Source organism: Helicoverpa zea, chromosome 3, assembly GCF_022581195.2.
Source record: "Helicoverpa zea isolate HzStark_Cry1AcR chromosome 3, ilHelZeax1.1, whole genome shotgun sequence".
In the NCBI taxonomy this organism is placed as follows: Eukaryota; Metazoa; Arthropoda; class Insecta; order Lepidoptera; family Noctuidae; genus Helicoverpa; species Helicoverpa zea.
In genome coordinates, this window is record NC_061454.1 from 14,136,847 (window position 1) to 14,151,112 (window position 14,266).

Below are 14,266 nucleotides of genomic sequence, written 5' to 3' on the forward strand. Positions count from 1 at the left end.
AAATTTACCTAGGTATGTCTGTAAGTGTATCTGTGTACGAAATTTCATTATAATCGCAACGATGAAAGCACAACGATAGAGACAGATTTATAACATTAGCAAGGAGATATTTCCCTATTTTTATAACTCATATTTAATTGTCATGGTAACCCTAATGAGAACAACATTTATTTTTAAAATTCCAATCGGATTATGCAGTCTGTGAGTCAGTGAGTATATAGCTCATGTCCCTGGCTTTGCCTGGCTACATTGAAAGAAACAGGAACGAGATATTCGTGTTTCTTTAGTTATATTTTGTTTTAGTTGAAGTGATCGATGGCGAGCAAGTATTGAAGTGGGCAAGAAATAGGAAAGGATGCGAGCAAACTTCAAGCGGGGAAACTTTTACTGGATGTAGTACTTATCTAGTGAAAAGTGATAGGAGTTCGCAAAAGCGATGGTTTATACGAGTGGTTATGTCTGATAATAGTAACTTAATACTGTTCCTACTTTACCTAAAAATCTAATTGTAACAATAAGTATGATCAAGAATAAAATAACATTTAAGTTATCAAACCATATATGGATAAAACCTGCTACTGCTACAGTTTAAATAAAATCGACAACTGTCTTTAACCCTAAATAAATTAGAATTGAAAACAGCTGTAGACTCAACCTATTAAATACCAATAATTTTACCCAAAATGTAGCCCACATTAGTACGCAAAAGTGAGATTAAAAAACATATTTTTAGGCTCGTAAATAACACATATATTTTCTTAAAACGTGGACCGTATAGTCTGATTTACCCGCATATAAATAATTGTTCGTTTAATATTATAAGTGAGTGGTATTTTTCTCCGGGGTGTACTTATGGAGCCGCGCCAATGATATCGATGTCACCATTCACATCGCTAGGGATGTGATGCGGTTTAATTTTCAACTTATAGTGTTGTCATTCGCTCGCCGGAGTTAAAAATTACACTGGTCAACAGCATTTTTGGTGTAAAGGTGAAATATATCATTTCTTATAGATTATTTGATACGTAAACGAAGTCCAGAACATAAGGTTGCACTAGCACGTAGGGATTTAGAGATATACCCCTCCTAAAGTACCAAAAACACGTTTTTTACCGATATTTGACGATTTTTTTGAAGGACAGCAAAATTGTTTTTTAGTTTCTATCTATAGCATTATATAGTACTACTCTTCCCGATTGAAATTCATTTTTATTTCGAACGCTAAGAGTTTATCTTTTCATGAAATATGTATACAGCTACGATAGTTCGATCTTCCCTATATTTTATTTGGCCTGTTAGTATGAAAAAACTCCACTTTAGATATAAAATGGTAGGTATATGGATATGGTAGATATATTGAGAAAAAAAGTCGTGGTGGCCCAGTGGGTAAAGGACCAACCTCTCAAGTGTGAGGGCGCGGGTTCGATCCCAGGTCAGGCAAGTACCAATGCAACTTTTCTAAGTTTGTATGTACTTTCTAAGTATATCTTAGACACCATTGGCTGTGTTTCGGATGGCACGTTAAACTGTAGGTCCCGGCTGTCATTGAACATCCTTGGCAGTCGTTACGGGTAGTCAGAAGCCAGTAAGTCTGACACCAGTCTAACCAAGGGGTATCGGGTTGCCCGGGTAACTGGGTTGAGGAGGTCAGATAGGCAGTCGCTTCTTGTAAAGCACTAGTACTCAGCTCAATCCGGTTAGACTGGAAGCCGACCCCAACATGATTGGGAAAAAGGCTCGGAAGATGATATATTGAGAAAGAAAACTTGCAAAAATATAAATTAAAATGGGTTTAATGCGAGGAAAGTAGTACTATATAATGCTTTAGTTAGAAATTACTAGAAAATTCTTATATCCCCAAAAAATTACATCAAATTTCATAAAAAATCGCGTTTTTGGTACTTTAGGAGAGGTATATCTCTAAATCCCTACGTGCTAGTGCAACTTTATGTTCTGGACTTCGATTACGTATCAAATATTCTACAAGAAATTGTATATTTCACCTTTGCACCAAAAAAATAATACTAATTTGTTGACCAGTGTTATTTCTCTGTTACTTCACTATTCATTATTCACTTACATTGTCACATTGAAATCAAATAAATGTAGAAAATTAATTTAATTTTGATTTCTCTTTTGTAGGTCAGAATAGGTTTGAAATTAGAAAACCTTGAAATGCCACGCACAACAATCGAATTGAAGTATGTGTAACAACAAGTTTTCTAGATTATGCTGATGCCGACTGCGTAATACATCCATTTTTTTACATACAGAGGTATACATTTGTGGGATAACCATAAATATTTTCAGGTATCAAATAAATTCTAGCTTCTAGCTTTTAGCTTAATCGATACTATATAATGCTAAATGTCTATAAAAAATAAATCTTCAGGCCTGAATATTTCAACGTACCTAAACGTTCAGAATTTATTTGGTTCTAACTTAAAATCGTTGTCACCCAAATTCAGTACCTAACTCGAGTAGGTATTTATTTAGCAAGGAATGAGCAAATAGTAACTGGGTATAAGGCTCCTTAAAAAACACTAAAAAACTCTAAAAAGCTATATTTTTTAGTAAAAAAAAACAATCACCTATAGTTCTGAATTCGAAATTTAAATCTCTATAACGACAACATCTCTATACACGTGGTAGTGACTCGAGAATCGGTTGGAATCGGTTAGTGAATCGATATTCATCTTCACACGAGTAGCATCTTCTGGTTATAGTCATATCGAGTGTCAGATTCTCATATTTCATTCAACGTTTGACGTTTTGAATGGTTTGTGGGATACGGAGGAGCGGGGCTTGAGCGCTTGCAACTGCATACGATTATGTATTGTGTTTGATTCTATCTAGGTGATTAAGTCGCGTTGTTAAGTTATTACTTAGGTCATGTAAGAAATAATCGTTTTTGAATTCTACAAAGTATAGCAAAATCAGTCATGTTACTATTTAATCCCATTTTTACAACTGGTAGAACTAACACACCTACCATTCTACCACCTGCTAGGGGTGTACTACTATTAAAATGTGATTTATTATAAAATTTTGACTTTTTCTTGTATTCATAAAAAATACAGATTTTTCGATAGGATGAGTATGCGATGCATTTAACGCTCGATCAAACAAACATTCGATATTTTGAACACTCGATGTATTGACTGCGCGATGTATTGAATGTTCGATTTAATAACCATTCGATATTATGAATGTTCGAGTATTTAGAATTTCGATTTATAGTGGTCGATCAATTGATATTCGATTATTTGTTATTCGATTCGGCGTAGTACACCCCCTGCTAGTATAGTATAATGAAACTTCTAAAAAGACCAACAAATCACACAGCACATTCATTGTCGATAATCGATTACAATTTTAAAATACAACCATGTACGAGTATGAATACCGTTCAATAGTAGTTACGTTGATACAAAAGCCACAGTCTATGAATGTGTATCAGTTTCCCCACGGAGAGCAGTTAGTTCAGCGCTTCTTTCAGCTTACAACCTTCGTTATTAGTCTGCGCCACTATTAATATTAATGGATAACTACAAAACTAATTTCGTGAAGTTGCGACACTAAGTTTATCTTAGTTTTCTTGGTATTTTTAAGCAGGGAAGTCACAGCTTGTCTTGGTAAACTGTAATTTGAGTGTGGAAAATCAGGATAAGGATGTCAAACAGTTGAAAATCGGGTCTTTTTAGCTGTTGCACTCGTATTGTAATATTAGTAAAATTATTTGAATGACGCAGTTTGTAGCGTGCTAAAAACATTATTATCTTCTGAATTTAGTAATGCACGGCGTTGTCGTAGTATGTGTCATTAGTTTTACTCATAACCGACGCTTCTCGCATATAGTTTCAAAAACAAAGTTTTTATGATCACGTCTCTTTGTGAACAAAAATCGTAAACAGCACTTTTATTACCATACACAACAGCTTCATTCTCATTAAAAATCTGCAGTCATACAAAATCTAACATCTCACTGCAGTTAATTTTATTACCCGTGGCGCTTGCATTGTTTTTGGGCGATAAGCTTAATTTTTAGCGAGGCTTCGCGCGAACCCGCCGGTTCGGAACGTTGCATGGCCGTATATGTATTGTTGTTAATTCTGCGACTAAGACAAAACCTCGCGCTTGTCCGCGGCGCTGTAGGAAGCATAAAAATAATTTATATGTCGCTCGCCGCTGCCGCTGCAGTGAACGGTGTGTTACCAGTACGGGAGATTTTGAGTTTTACTTTTGAATGTGTTAGCTATAAATTATTTGTAGTTCTTGCACGTTTTTATACTTACTGTGAAGGGAAAACTTGATACAAACATACATACTTGTAATGCATATTGTAATAAAAATGTAGCTATGTATTAGACGTTTTTTGGTGTCGTTTATGCAACTCCGACATGCACACGATGACCGAAAATATTAAGGAATACGGTTTTTTACGCCCATAACCCTAGTCGACGAGCTACCAAGCTCATTCGAACAACACGATAGTTTTTGCATCAACTCTGTTTTTCTTTCTTTCTTTATTTCACTATAACAACAGTCCCAAATAAGCATTCGTGCAATGCGCATCGCACCGAGCTCAACAAACAGAAAGGTCACGCCTGCATAGGAGCGCTCGCAGCGTGTCGCTTGAATTAAAGTATCGCGGCTACGTGTTACAAACCTCCATTTTTAACGCACTGCCATATTTTCGATACGGAAGTCTAAGTGGAAGTTATTATAATGCGAAGTGGTGTGCTGAATGAAAATATTGTAGGAATACGAGACTTTTGAACAAGCTTCGCCTTGTTTGCAGAACAAACGGAATTAAACTATGTAAATAGGAGCTCGTCTTGTTATTTTGTAGGTTATGTTCATTTGTTTTGTGGTCTAGTGTCTAGGATTCGTAGGAGATAAATAATTAGGGTGAATGAAGTTTAATTGTTAAAATTTCGGTTGAACTACTTATTAGTAAATAGACGAAATGTCAAGAGAGCATTGAGATCAATTGAGTGCAAATCAAGCCTATGCGATGCTATTTTTTTAAATTATGAGTTATTTATCACAATCAACACAAGAATTATTTCGTGGTTTGAGCAATATCCAAGTCTACATTGAAAAATCTTTGCGAAGTACCTGCGACATCTGTCAACACTCACATTTCTATACATCACGCGAACTTACATCATACCTGCACCACTGATCCCTTTAATTGATCTTCGGTAATGGCGTCCGATCGCGATCCTAACGTCCGCACATCTAATTAATTGCCGCGACATAATAGATACACCTGTCGCGTTATTAGCTGTTGACAGCTGTGACGTCATTATCGCGACACCTGACTGATGACGTATTGGGAGCTAATGACAGGCGGTGCAACGGGAACGACCCTAATTGACAAGTGTATTGTTTCAGTTTAATTGTTGCCGAGATTTGCTTGTTGGTTATTTGAGATCAATGGTTTGCCTCTAAGGTGATGGGGAATTGTCTTTGTCATGTAATTACAGAATGCAGAGATGTCAGGTGTGAGGGTGTAGAGATATTTAATCATCCAGTGGTTTTCCTTGGAAAGATGTGTCCACCCACCGGACTGAGGCCGTTACATGTTGGATGTAATCTTTATTTAAATGATATGGTCATTGGTCATGGACAGTAACTTACGTGAAGAATAAGATACATACATATCATGAGCACATTAAAACTTAGTGTTATAATAATGGTATCATTGGTATCTTTTTCTCTCAATAATAAATATCCCACTAGCAGTCTGTGGATTGGGAATTTTGAATGTTACCTTTTAAAATTGGTCTAATTTTCGAGACTAAGATATTATAACATATCTAAAACCTAAACATTAATTATTCAGAGATTAATTAGTCAAACACAACTGAACTTAATTAAATTAGAATGCAAATAATGCTTAGTTGATATTATATTAGGTATCTATTATAACCTAAATCAAATCGCTGTCTGCATACAAAACCTTAAATAGCTTATTATCATTGTCTGTCATTATATAGTATGATATTTCTAGTAAGAAATATTACTTAAATTGTAATGAGTTCGGGTAAATACCACATACTAGGTTAATGTCATGTAGGTCATATAGGCTCACAGCTTAACCGTGGGTTGCCTGTGTTTGATCTGCAAGGTTCAGTTTCTCCGTGTAAGGATCAATATACTACTGCTACTACACTACTAAGTACTCACTCAGATACCGATGGCTGAGACTCAGAATGGGATGGTCTGGCATGAATCCGACCTTCCATAAGACAAAGGAAACCTTACATAAGGAGGAAGGGAAAAGGCTGGACAGATGAAATATATTATGGTTATTAAAAATTATTTTGCTAAAATTAATAGACAAACACAATCTTGATACTTTTATCTATCTAAAAAAGCATTTGTTCAAACAAAAAGGAATATGCAGGAAGTTATTTCCGATTGTAAGGTTCTGTACAAAGCGGCACTCGAGGAGTGCGAGATTAGCGCGCACTTCGACTGTTTCAATATTGACTCCCGAGCTTTCATACGATGCAACTCGCTTGTTACCTTCTGTAGTGGGTAGTCTTCGACTGAAATTGTATTTAAATAAATTAGTATTTTGGTGTAAAAAGTGCAATTAAAAAATACTAACAAATGAGTTGAGAACTTCCTACTTTTTGGGCATTCCATTAAAAAATTGAAGAAAACGATACGTAATAGGATTCTTCGGTTCTCAGGCTTAGATTGTCATTGGACTGTTTGCAGGACTTACAAATATTTTTTATTAATTAAAATTTATTTGTTTTGATAATTTTGTGGCCTAAAATGTCTAATATCTAATAAATAGCTAGAAGCAGCACTAGTATTCATTCCTAATGATCCTAGAATATAACATGCGTTTATTTCATTACCAACCACATTTGTATGATAATCCAGCTTGTTGATACACCTGATTAGTGTAAGTAGCTTACAGCATCATTATGGCGGTACACAGGCTCACAGAAATAAGACAATGCCCGTATAATCCAATTAGCTGCGCAAATAAATGGCTTGGAGCCATCATTCATGGGATTTGAATGTACACAATGCGAGCGGTGATCAACGTCATTATCATTCGCATTTGATTGTGGAATGCATTGCTTGCATCAGTTTTTGTATTCAGATTTATTGATTTCTGTATCTGTATAGCTTCATTAATAAACTAGTATGAGAGCTTAACTTTTTTCAGCCCTGCTCTTTGTACACAAGTGTTTTTTTTCATGATAACTTGCTTTTTGGAGAAGTATCTATTTAGTCCGCATGTTACTAACACAAGCTTTAATTAGTGACATTCCAAGCATTATTTTAACTTTAATTTTCAAATTCAAATAATTCTGCATCATTATGAGCACGTGGTAAGCTACCAAAATGCTTTATCTCCTGGCAATGCAAGAGCGTGTGAAGTGGTTATAAAACCTCCAACAAGTGATATAATTCTTTCAGTATAAGGACCATACGACATCTCTCTTCACACTAATTTATAAGAGAAATGAAATAGTGTGACACGTTCTTTCGCCGCATAAAGTGGGTAAATAAATGGACGTTAGTAATAGCTATTTAAATAGTATAATGGCTTCTGAACGTCGCACTTGACGAGTTGTGACCCCACTTTATATTTATTCTTCGTAATTATTATGAATTTTCTTCAATAATATCTTTTTGAAATATGGTAGGTACTGGGGACTATAGTATTTTAAGTTTTATTGTAATGTAGCAAACACTTTTAATTTCGTCAGTTAATCTTTACTGGATCATTATATATTTATGGATTATGCCAAAATTATAGCTACCAATTCCATAATTAACCAATGTTTACACATTAACATTCTCTGAAAACTTAAACAGTTTAAATATTTTAACCTCACACTTTCTTTTCACTGTAGATAGTATTTTTAGTAGGTGCCAACATACTTACATATTTTCAATTGAGCAGTAAAAAACCCAAAAACCCGAGCTCACTTTACAAGCTTCACAAACCTACTTGAGCGAAAGGAAAAAGTGTCACTTCACTATTTACTTTCACACCATGACATTCCCAAGGGGTCCCCCCCCTCAAGGTGCGGCAATTCCGTCAGGACAGGTGCCTACAAGCAAACTATTCGGGCGTGGTTATCAATAGCTGCTGATATTTATTTCATCGGTGTTTTGCATTGGGAGAAAGGTTGTTCTGTGTAGGGAAATTGAAGGAAAATGGCACTAGTGCTTTTTTTAATGAAAACTTAAACAGTAGGTAGATATTCGTATACTGCAAACTAAACTATTAGTATGGTGCCAGACAAAGACCCAGCCCCAAGGGCAGACAAAGGCCCAGCTCATATTTTCAGTGATAGCCGAAACTAACTATATGACGTCCAACGGGTCCAAACAACGGTACGCAAAAATAAATAATAAATAATGTACTTAAAAACTACATACGTCGGCTACATTCCGCCAAAATACAGGTGGTCACGCCATAAGTTATCTGTGCCCAGCTGTCAGAAACTATTTGAATTTAGAACAAAAAACAAATGCACGATGTAATAGATGTAATGTTAATGGCGACCGACGTTTCATTATTAATATAATTAATTTAAAATATTATGCAACGGATGTTAAGTTTTGTAAATATTGTGAAGTGTGAACTGTAGATGTGATATGTGAGATAGGTAATTAGAGCAGTGAGTGAATAAGTTTTGTTTGTTCGTTTGTGTTCGAGCTGGGTGTAAGAAAATGTGTTGTCAAGAAGGTGAGTAGAAATTACAATTTTTTGCGTGTAGTTAGGTTAGTTTTTATTAGTTAACCGCGTCCATCAAAGTTTTCAATCGGTCTGATACCGGTTAAACTCCTGATCTTTGTAATGTGCGTGCCAAACAAAGTATCGGCCGACTAAAAATCTGTAGCGTGCGAGACTGCGGGTGCTCTAAGGCTGGCAAGGTTCGAAGGTAATCGTTGATACTAAATTTTTTTGTCAGCGCACTATTCTACGTCTTCTTACTAACCTATCAGTAGTCTAGGAGTCTTATTGTTGTTTCGTATTTGCATATTACATAGTAATTATTTCTATATCAACCATTTATCTTCGCCTACGTGGCCACTAGCTACTAAAGTTAACACATGCGTATATCTGATACCTACTATAGAACATAATCGGATGTAGACACATGATAAACACGAGATTACGGGTTGTACTTAGAATATTAGGTATAATTAGATCAGTACATGGCATTAGTCGCGGCGGCTTATCCTGGGCATTGTCGGAATATGCTAATGTCTGATCTATTGTGCTCCTGATTGGGGAATTAAACAAAAACAATGACGTTGTGTGCAACTATGCACATATTGATAAGGTTACAGCTATGTTATTCGGGATAGGGTCACGTTAACTTTATGAATAAAGCGATATGTAACATCGGTTCAGTGATTTTGTAACTTTTGGTTTATTATGAAAAATTGCGTGTGGTTTTGACTAAGATTGCAAGCAAAGCAAGATGTTGAACACACATGATTGATGCAAAGAAAATATTATGACGATATATGAAAAAATAATTCGGGAATTTGATTCATTAGCCAGTAAGGTAATGGAAGGTTAATATTTGCGATTGAGTTCACCAATCCACTTTTAATTTTACATCGCAATCCAACGCAAAACCAAAGAATAAAGCAGAAAGAGTTCGGGAAAATCTTTTCGTTCTCTGAAATCAAATTCAACAGCGACGGGAAATCTTACGCAAACAAGGTGTTGGAAATAACAAAAAGACTCCTTAAACCATACTGGAGGTAGGTGTCACCGAATTTAAACTCCATTAATCATTTTTAAGAGGTCGGTAACTTATTTTCGTGAAAATATCAATCAAGTTAACGTGATCCCCGATTATTTAATTGAAGCGAAGTTTTTGACAAGACACTCCACTCGGTTTTTTTTATCAATATCAAATTTTGATTGATGGACCTGCCTTACTGGGAATATACCCCCAAGGTGGCTACGTGGAAATGCTTCATTGCGTAGCTCATGATCTAGCTGTTTTTTTTGCGAAATGAGGAAGAACAGGAAATGATTGGTGATAATTCTGACATTAGGAGTAATTTATACAGCTAAATTCTACAGTACAAACATTTCTTTACGTTACTTAAAATAGCTTAATGATGGCTGATAAATATCACAACCTATTTACGACAAATCGTGACATTTTCATCGTCAAATATGTTTTCTTCGTCACATTTTCTTAGAAACAATATATCAATGTTTCGTCGTCGTGTGCAATGATCCGTGCATCCTGCGTCAGTTGTGTCCTTTGAAGTGACCGCCGCTATCACTGTGAACTAATTAATTAGAACATTACCTGTTATGTAATTAATTAAGGTTAGGCGAACACTTCGCTGTCTCGACTTAATTAACAGAATATGTGTGAATATGATAATTATGTTTGTTGCTAATAAAGTTTTTGTATTGATCTACGTGGCTTAATGTTGCTCTAACAATTGATTGTAACCAGATTTTATCTTAAATCAAAACACAAATAATGATCGATGGCCCTTGTAGATCTCTATCGCGACGTGTTTTTGTTCGCTTCTTTCCCAAAACCATAGCATCCTTATAAAGTAAAGTCAGAAGAAACTGCTCTTGTACTTAAACGTCAATTTCGCTTGAAATAGGAAAGGGGACTTTCTAATAATCTAATAGACAAAAGAGGTTCTCATAAGTCTCAGTGACGATTCCGAATTGGAACAATGGGACCCAAATAATCACCTGATGCATTCCACTCGAGCCGGGATCACAATGGCGCACTTACGCACAACTAAATGATTCCCCTGCACACATTTAGATACGCCAAATGGCTTCTACCTATATATTCGGGATAGTTTCACGTGCTCGCGTATCTTCATAATGTTTTTATATTATGAGTTTGTGTCGGCGATGTCATGGCCGGCTCGTTATGGCGGGAACGGCGGCCATTATGGACAAACTACGTCACTAAATAATAGGCTCGCTGCCCGTACCGCTACACTTGCTCAATATAAATTATTATAGTCGTGTTTTTGGATCGGATGTGCAGTATTTTTGGGAGATTTAAGGATGGCTGAGGTAGTTAAGTAAGTAAAGTACTTCTTGGTATTACCAAGTCTGTAGCGCTTTTTGTATCTGTCTTTATCGTAGCAACTATTTCTACTCGTGTTCTTCAATGCATTGATATTATCTCTTAAAATGAAGAGGTATTTTGATGCCAAAATTACTAAGTTAGTCTAATCAAAACAAAAACGATCCAAACAGCTAAACCGTCACTTACCGTTAAGTCTCCAAACAGTGGCCATTCGAAGACAAACAGTCCCACAACAGCAAACAAAAAACCCTCCAGCCATCAACCTGACGGACAACCACCGTTTACAGAGAAAACAACCCCCTAATTAACCTGTCTATTAATTAAACATGGCATTAATAACCATTAAACACATAAATTGAAACTAGTGGCACAAAGGGGCAAAGGGGCACAATTTGCCCGCTCGTTACTAAACAAAGGCAACATTAGGGCGTAATCTCAGCGCTGTCTCATTGTTGGCAGTGGCTGCTAATGCTTCAGGAGGCGCAGGGCTGTCTAGTGTGTGTATGAGTGACCACCACACCTGAGGGACTGCTGCCGTTTAGCTCCGGTCATATCCTTATTTTTGTGGCGATGTCGCAAGGTCGATAAACATGCAAAAACTTTTTACTCGTGTCTGAAAAATCAGGACACATTAGTTTCTAATCTGTTCTCACTATCACCGAAATCGTCGAAAATCGTTTTTAGCATTTATCACAAAATAAACTCTGCTATACAAAATTCACAAGGAATATACACTCACAATGCCCTGTTCGTAATTTTATTTGGGGTCGGCACAATATGTCTTAAATCACATAATCACTTTCAAGTTCCAAAAACAATACTTCTTCTCTGCTAAGTACTGCTTCAAAGACTATTTGACCCTTTTCGACTCAACCCACCCTTTATATACCACTCACAATTCACCCAAAATCATATCAAAACTTCCAATTAAGTCTTCCCATGAAAGCAGCAACACAAATAACAGAAATTCCTCAACAGTCCTCACTCATGCACTAACCTGATAGGTCGATTGTCAGCCCTAGCGAGCGCAGTGCGGGGCACATAATGAGCACATTACATAAAAGAGCTCACTCCATTCACGCGAATAAATTAGATTCGCACAATGCTCCGCAGACGACGAGCGACGCTGCCAATAATTATATGTACAATAGAGAGATGGTAATCGGTGATATGCTGTTACACAATGCTTTATGTTGGTCAGTGGCTTGTGATGCCTTTGTTAGACCAATATTTTATAGGCTATCAATTAATTTGTCATTATGTTCTATAGGGTATCAATTTGGGACACCTACTTCTCGTCCTACCTAACTTTGGGAATCAATAGAAACAAAAATCCCAAATAAAATTATCTTCGAGTACCGGAGGTTTTATAAGTATTGTAAACCTTGATCCCCTTGACCTTCCCTGATCGGATATTTATCTTGTTGGTGAAAATGTTACTGGCACTACTTCCCCACATATCTTAATACCAAACACAAGTCACTGTGAACACTGTCACCACTCATCACGAGTCACTAGGTATGCAAGGTGCACAGTGCACTGTACGACCAGCTTCGTTACAAAGCAACTCGTCGAACTTGAATTAAACTGAAAAGCGTTCTTGAAATTCTATTTCCAGTGCAAATGTTTGTTTCTCCTTTGTCGGCTGAATTACTTAGGCCAAAGTTGAATCTAGGACCTGTTACCTAGGTGACCTGACTCTTGACACTTAATCGAGTGCTCCTAAAATAGGGAATGTCTAAGTGTCTGAAGCACTCATTTTGATGACTGAATTGTTAATTGTTACGGGTACGGGTTGAGTGTATTTGGAACAATATTGGGATGTCAAGACAGGGCAACTAATTAGATCTGTGTGTCTGTTGCAATGAGGTCAATCTTAAGGACTGCTTAATTCATTATGCATATTGCAATCATTCAGTTTTTTTATATTATTTAAAATCACATTTGATGAAACGTACAGTTTCCCCGACTACCCATACATACCTAGAGCTGTTAACGCAAATTTTCTTTGAATCTCCCTGTCGAAGTTATATAAAGGGAGATCCAATCAACATTCTTCAAACTGCTAAAATCATCATACAAATTAAAAAACTTTTCATAATCTGCATAGTACACGATCGTGAACTTTTAACAGTGTGCAAATAAAATTATGAGCCGAATAATTGATGGGTTCGTTCAATCAATTAATTCTATTCATTAATATTCACGCCGCCCGAGGTGACGATGAAAAACGGGGGAAAAATGAGACCAACCCCTGGACTTCTGCTCACCCCACTTTAAATACCACTTCAATATTATTTTATAATTTGATTCTTTAAGTTGGAACTGTATTGGTGCAGTGCAGAGGTGAACTGGGCTTTCTTTAGATTTTTCACTTCTCGGGTTCAATAAAGATACGGAACTTCTAATAAAATCAATGTCACATTCAACTATTATCTTAAAAATATCAATATTTATACCACATCATACACACACACAGAGTCGGTGGCCGGTTAGATCATGCGTGGAGGTAGAGCAACCATCCGATTGCCATGTTAACATAGCGCAAGAAACCGTCAGTATTGGCCGCGACAACACTCGGCGCCCAGGGGAATGGTGGCTAGTGACTTACACTGCCTGTACGACTAATGTACTCATCAGGAATGCTCAACCTTAATACCCAATTGTTTGTTATGGGTTCCATGTTCCAAAACAGTGTTAATTCCTCTTTTATATTTCCATCAAGCTATCTGGTCTTCTCGGGAAACTACTTTCTTAAAATATACTCTGTTACAGCCTTTTATCGTCCCACTGCTGGGCACAGGCCTCCTCTCACACGGAGAAGGATTGAGCATTAATGTCGTGGTGGCCTAGTGGGTAAAGAACCAACCTCTCGAGTAAGAGGGCGTGGATTCGATTCCAGGTAAGGCAAGTACCAATGCAACTTTTCTAAGTTTGTATGTACTTTCTAAGTATGTCTTGGACACCAATGGTTGATAAAAAGGTAAAAGAAAATATACTCATCTTTCTAATAACGCTCAAGATCGTAAATACACCACATTTTGTGGGTAAATCTAAGTCCGAAAAACTTTATCGTAAGAAGCGGTTATTCTTTCAACTACAACTAATATTAAACCTAACCGTAAAGTTCGTAAACTTCGCAAGTTGTAGCGTTTGAATATTTATAATTTTCCGCGTGT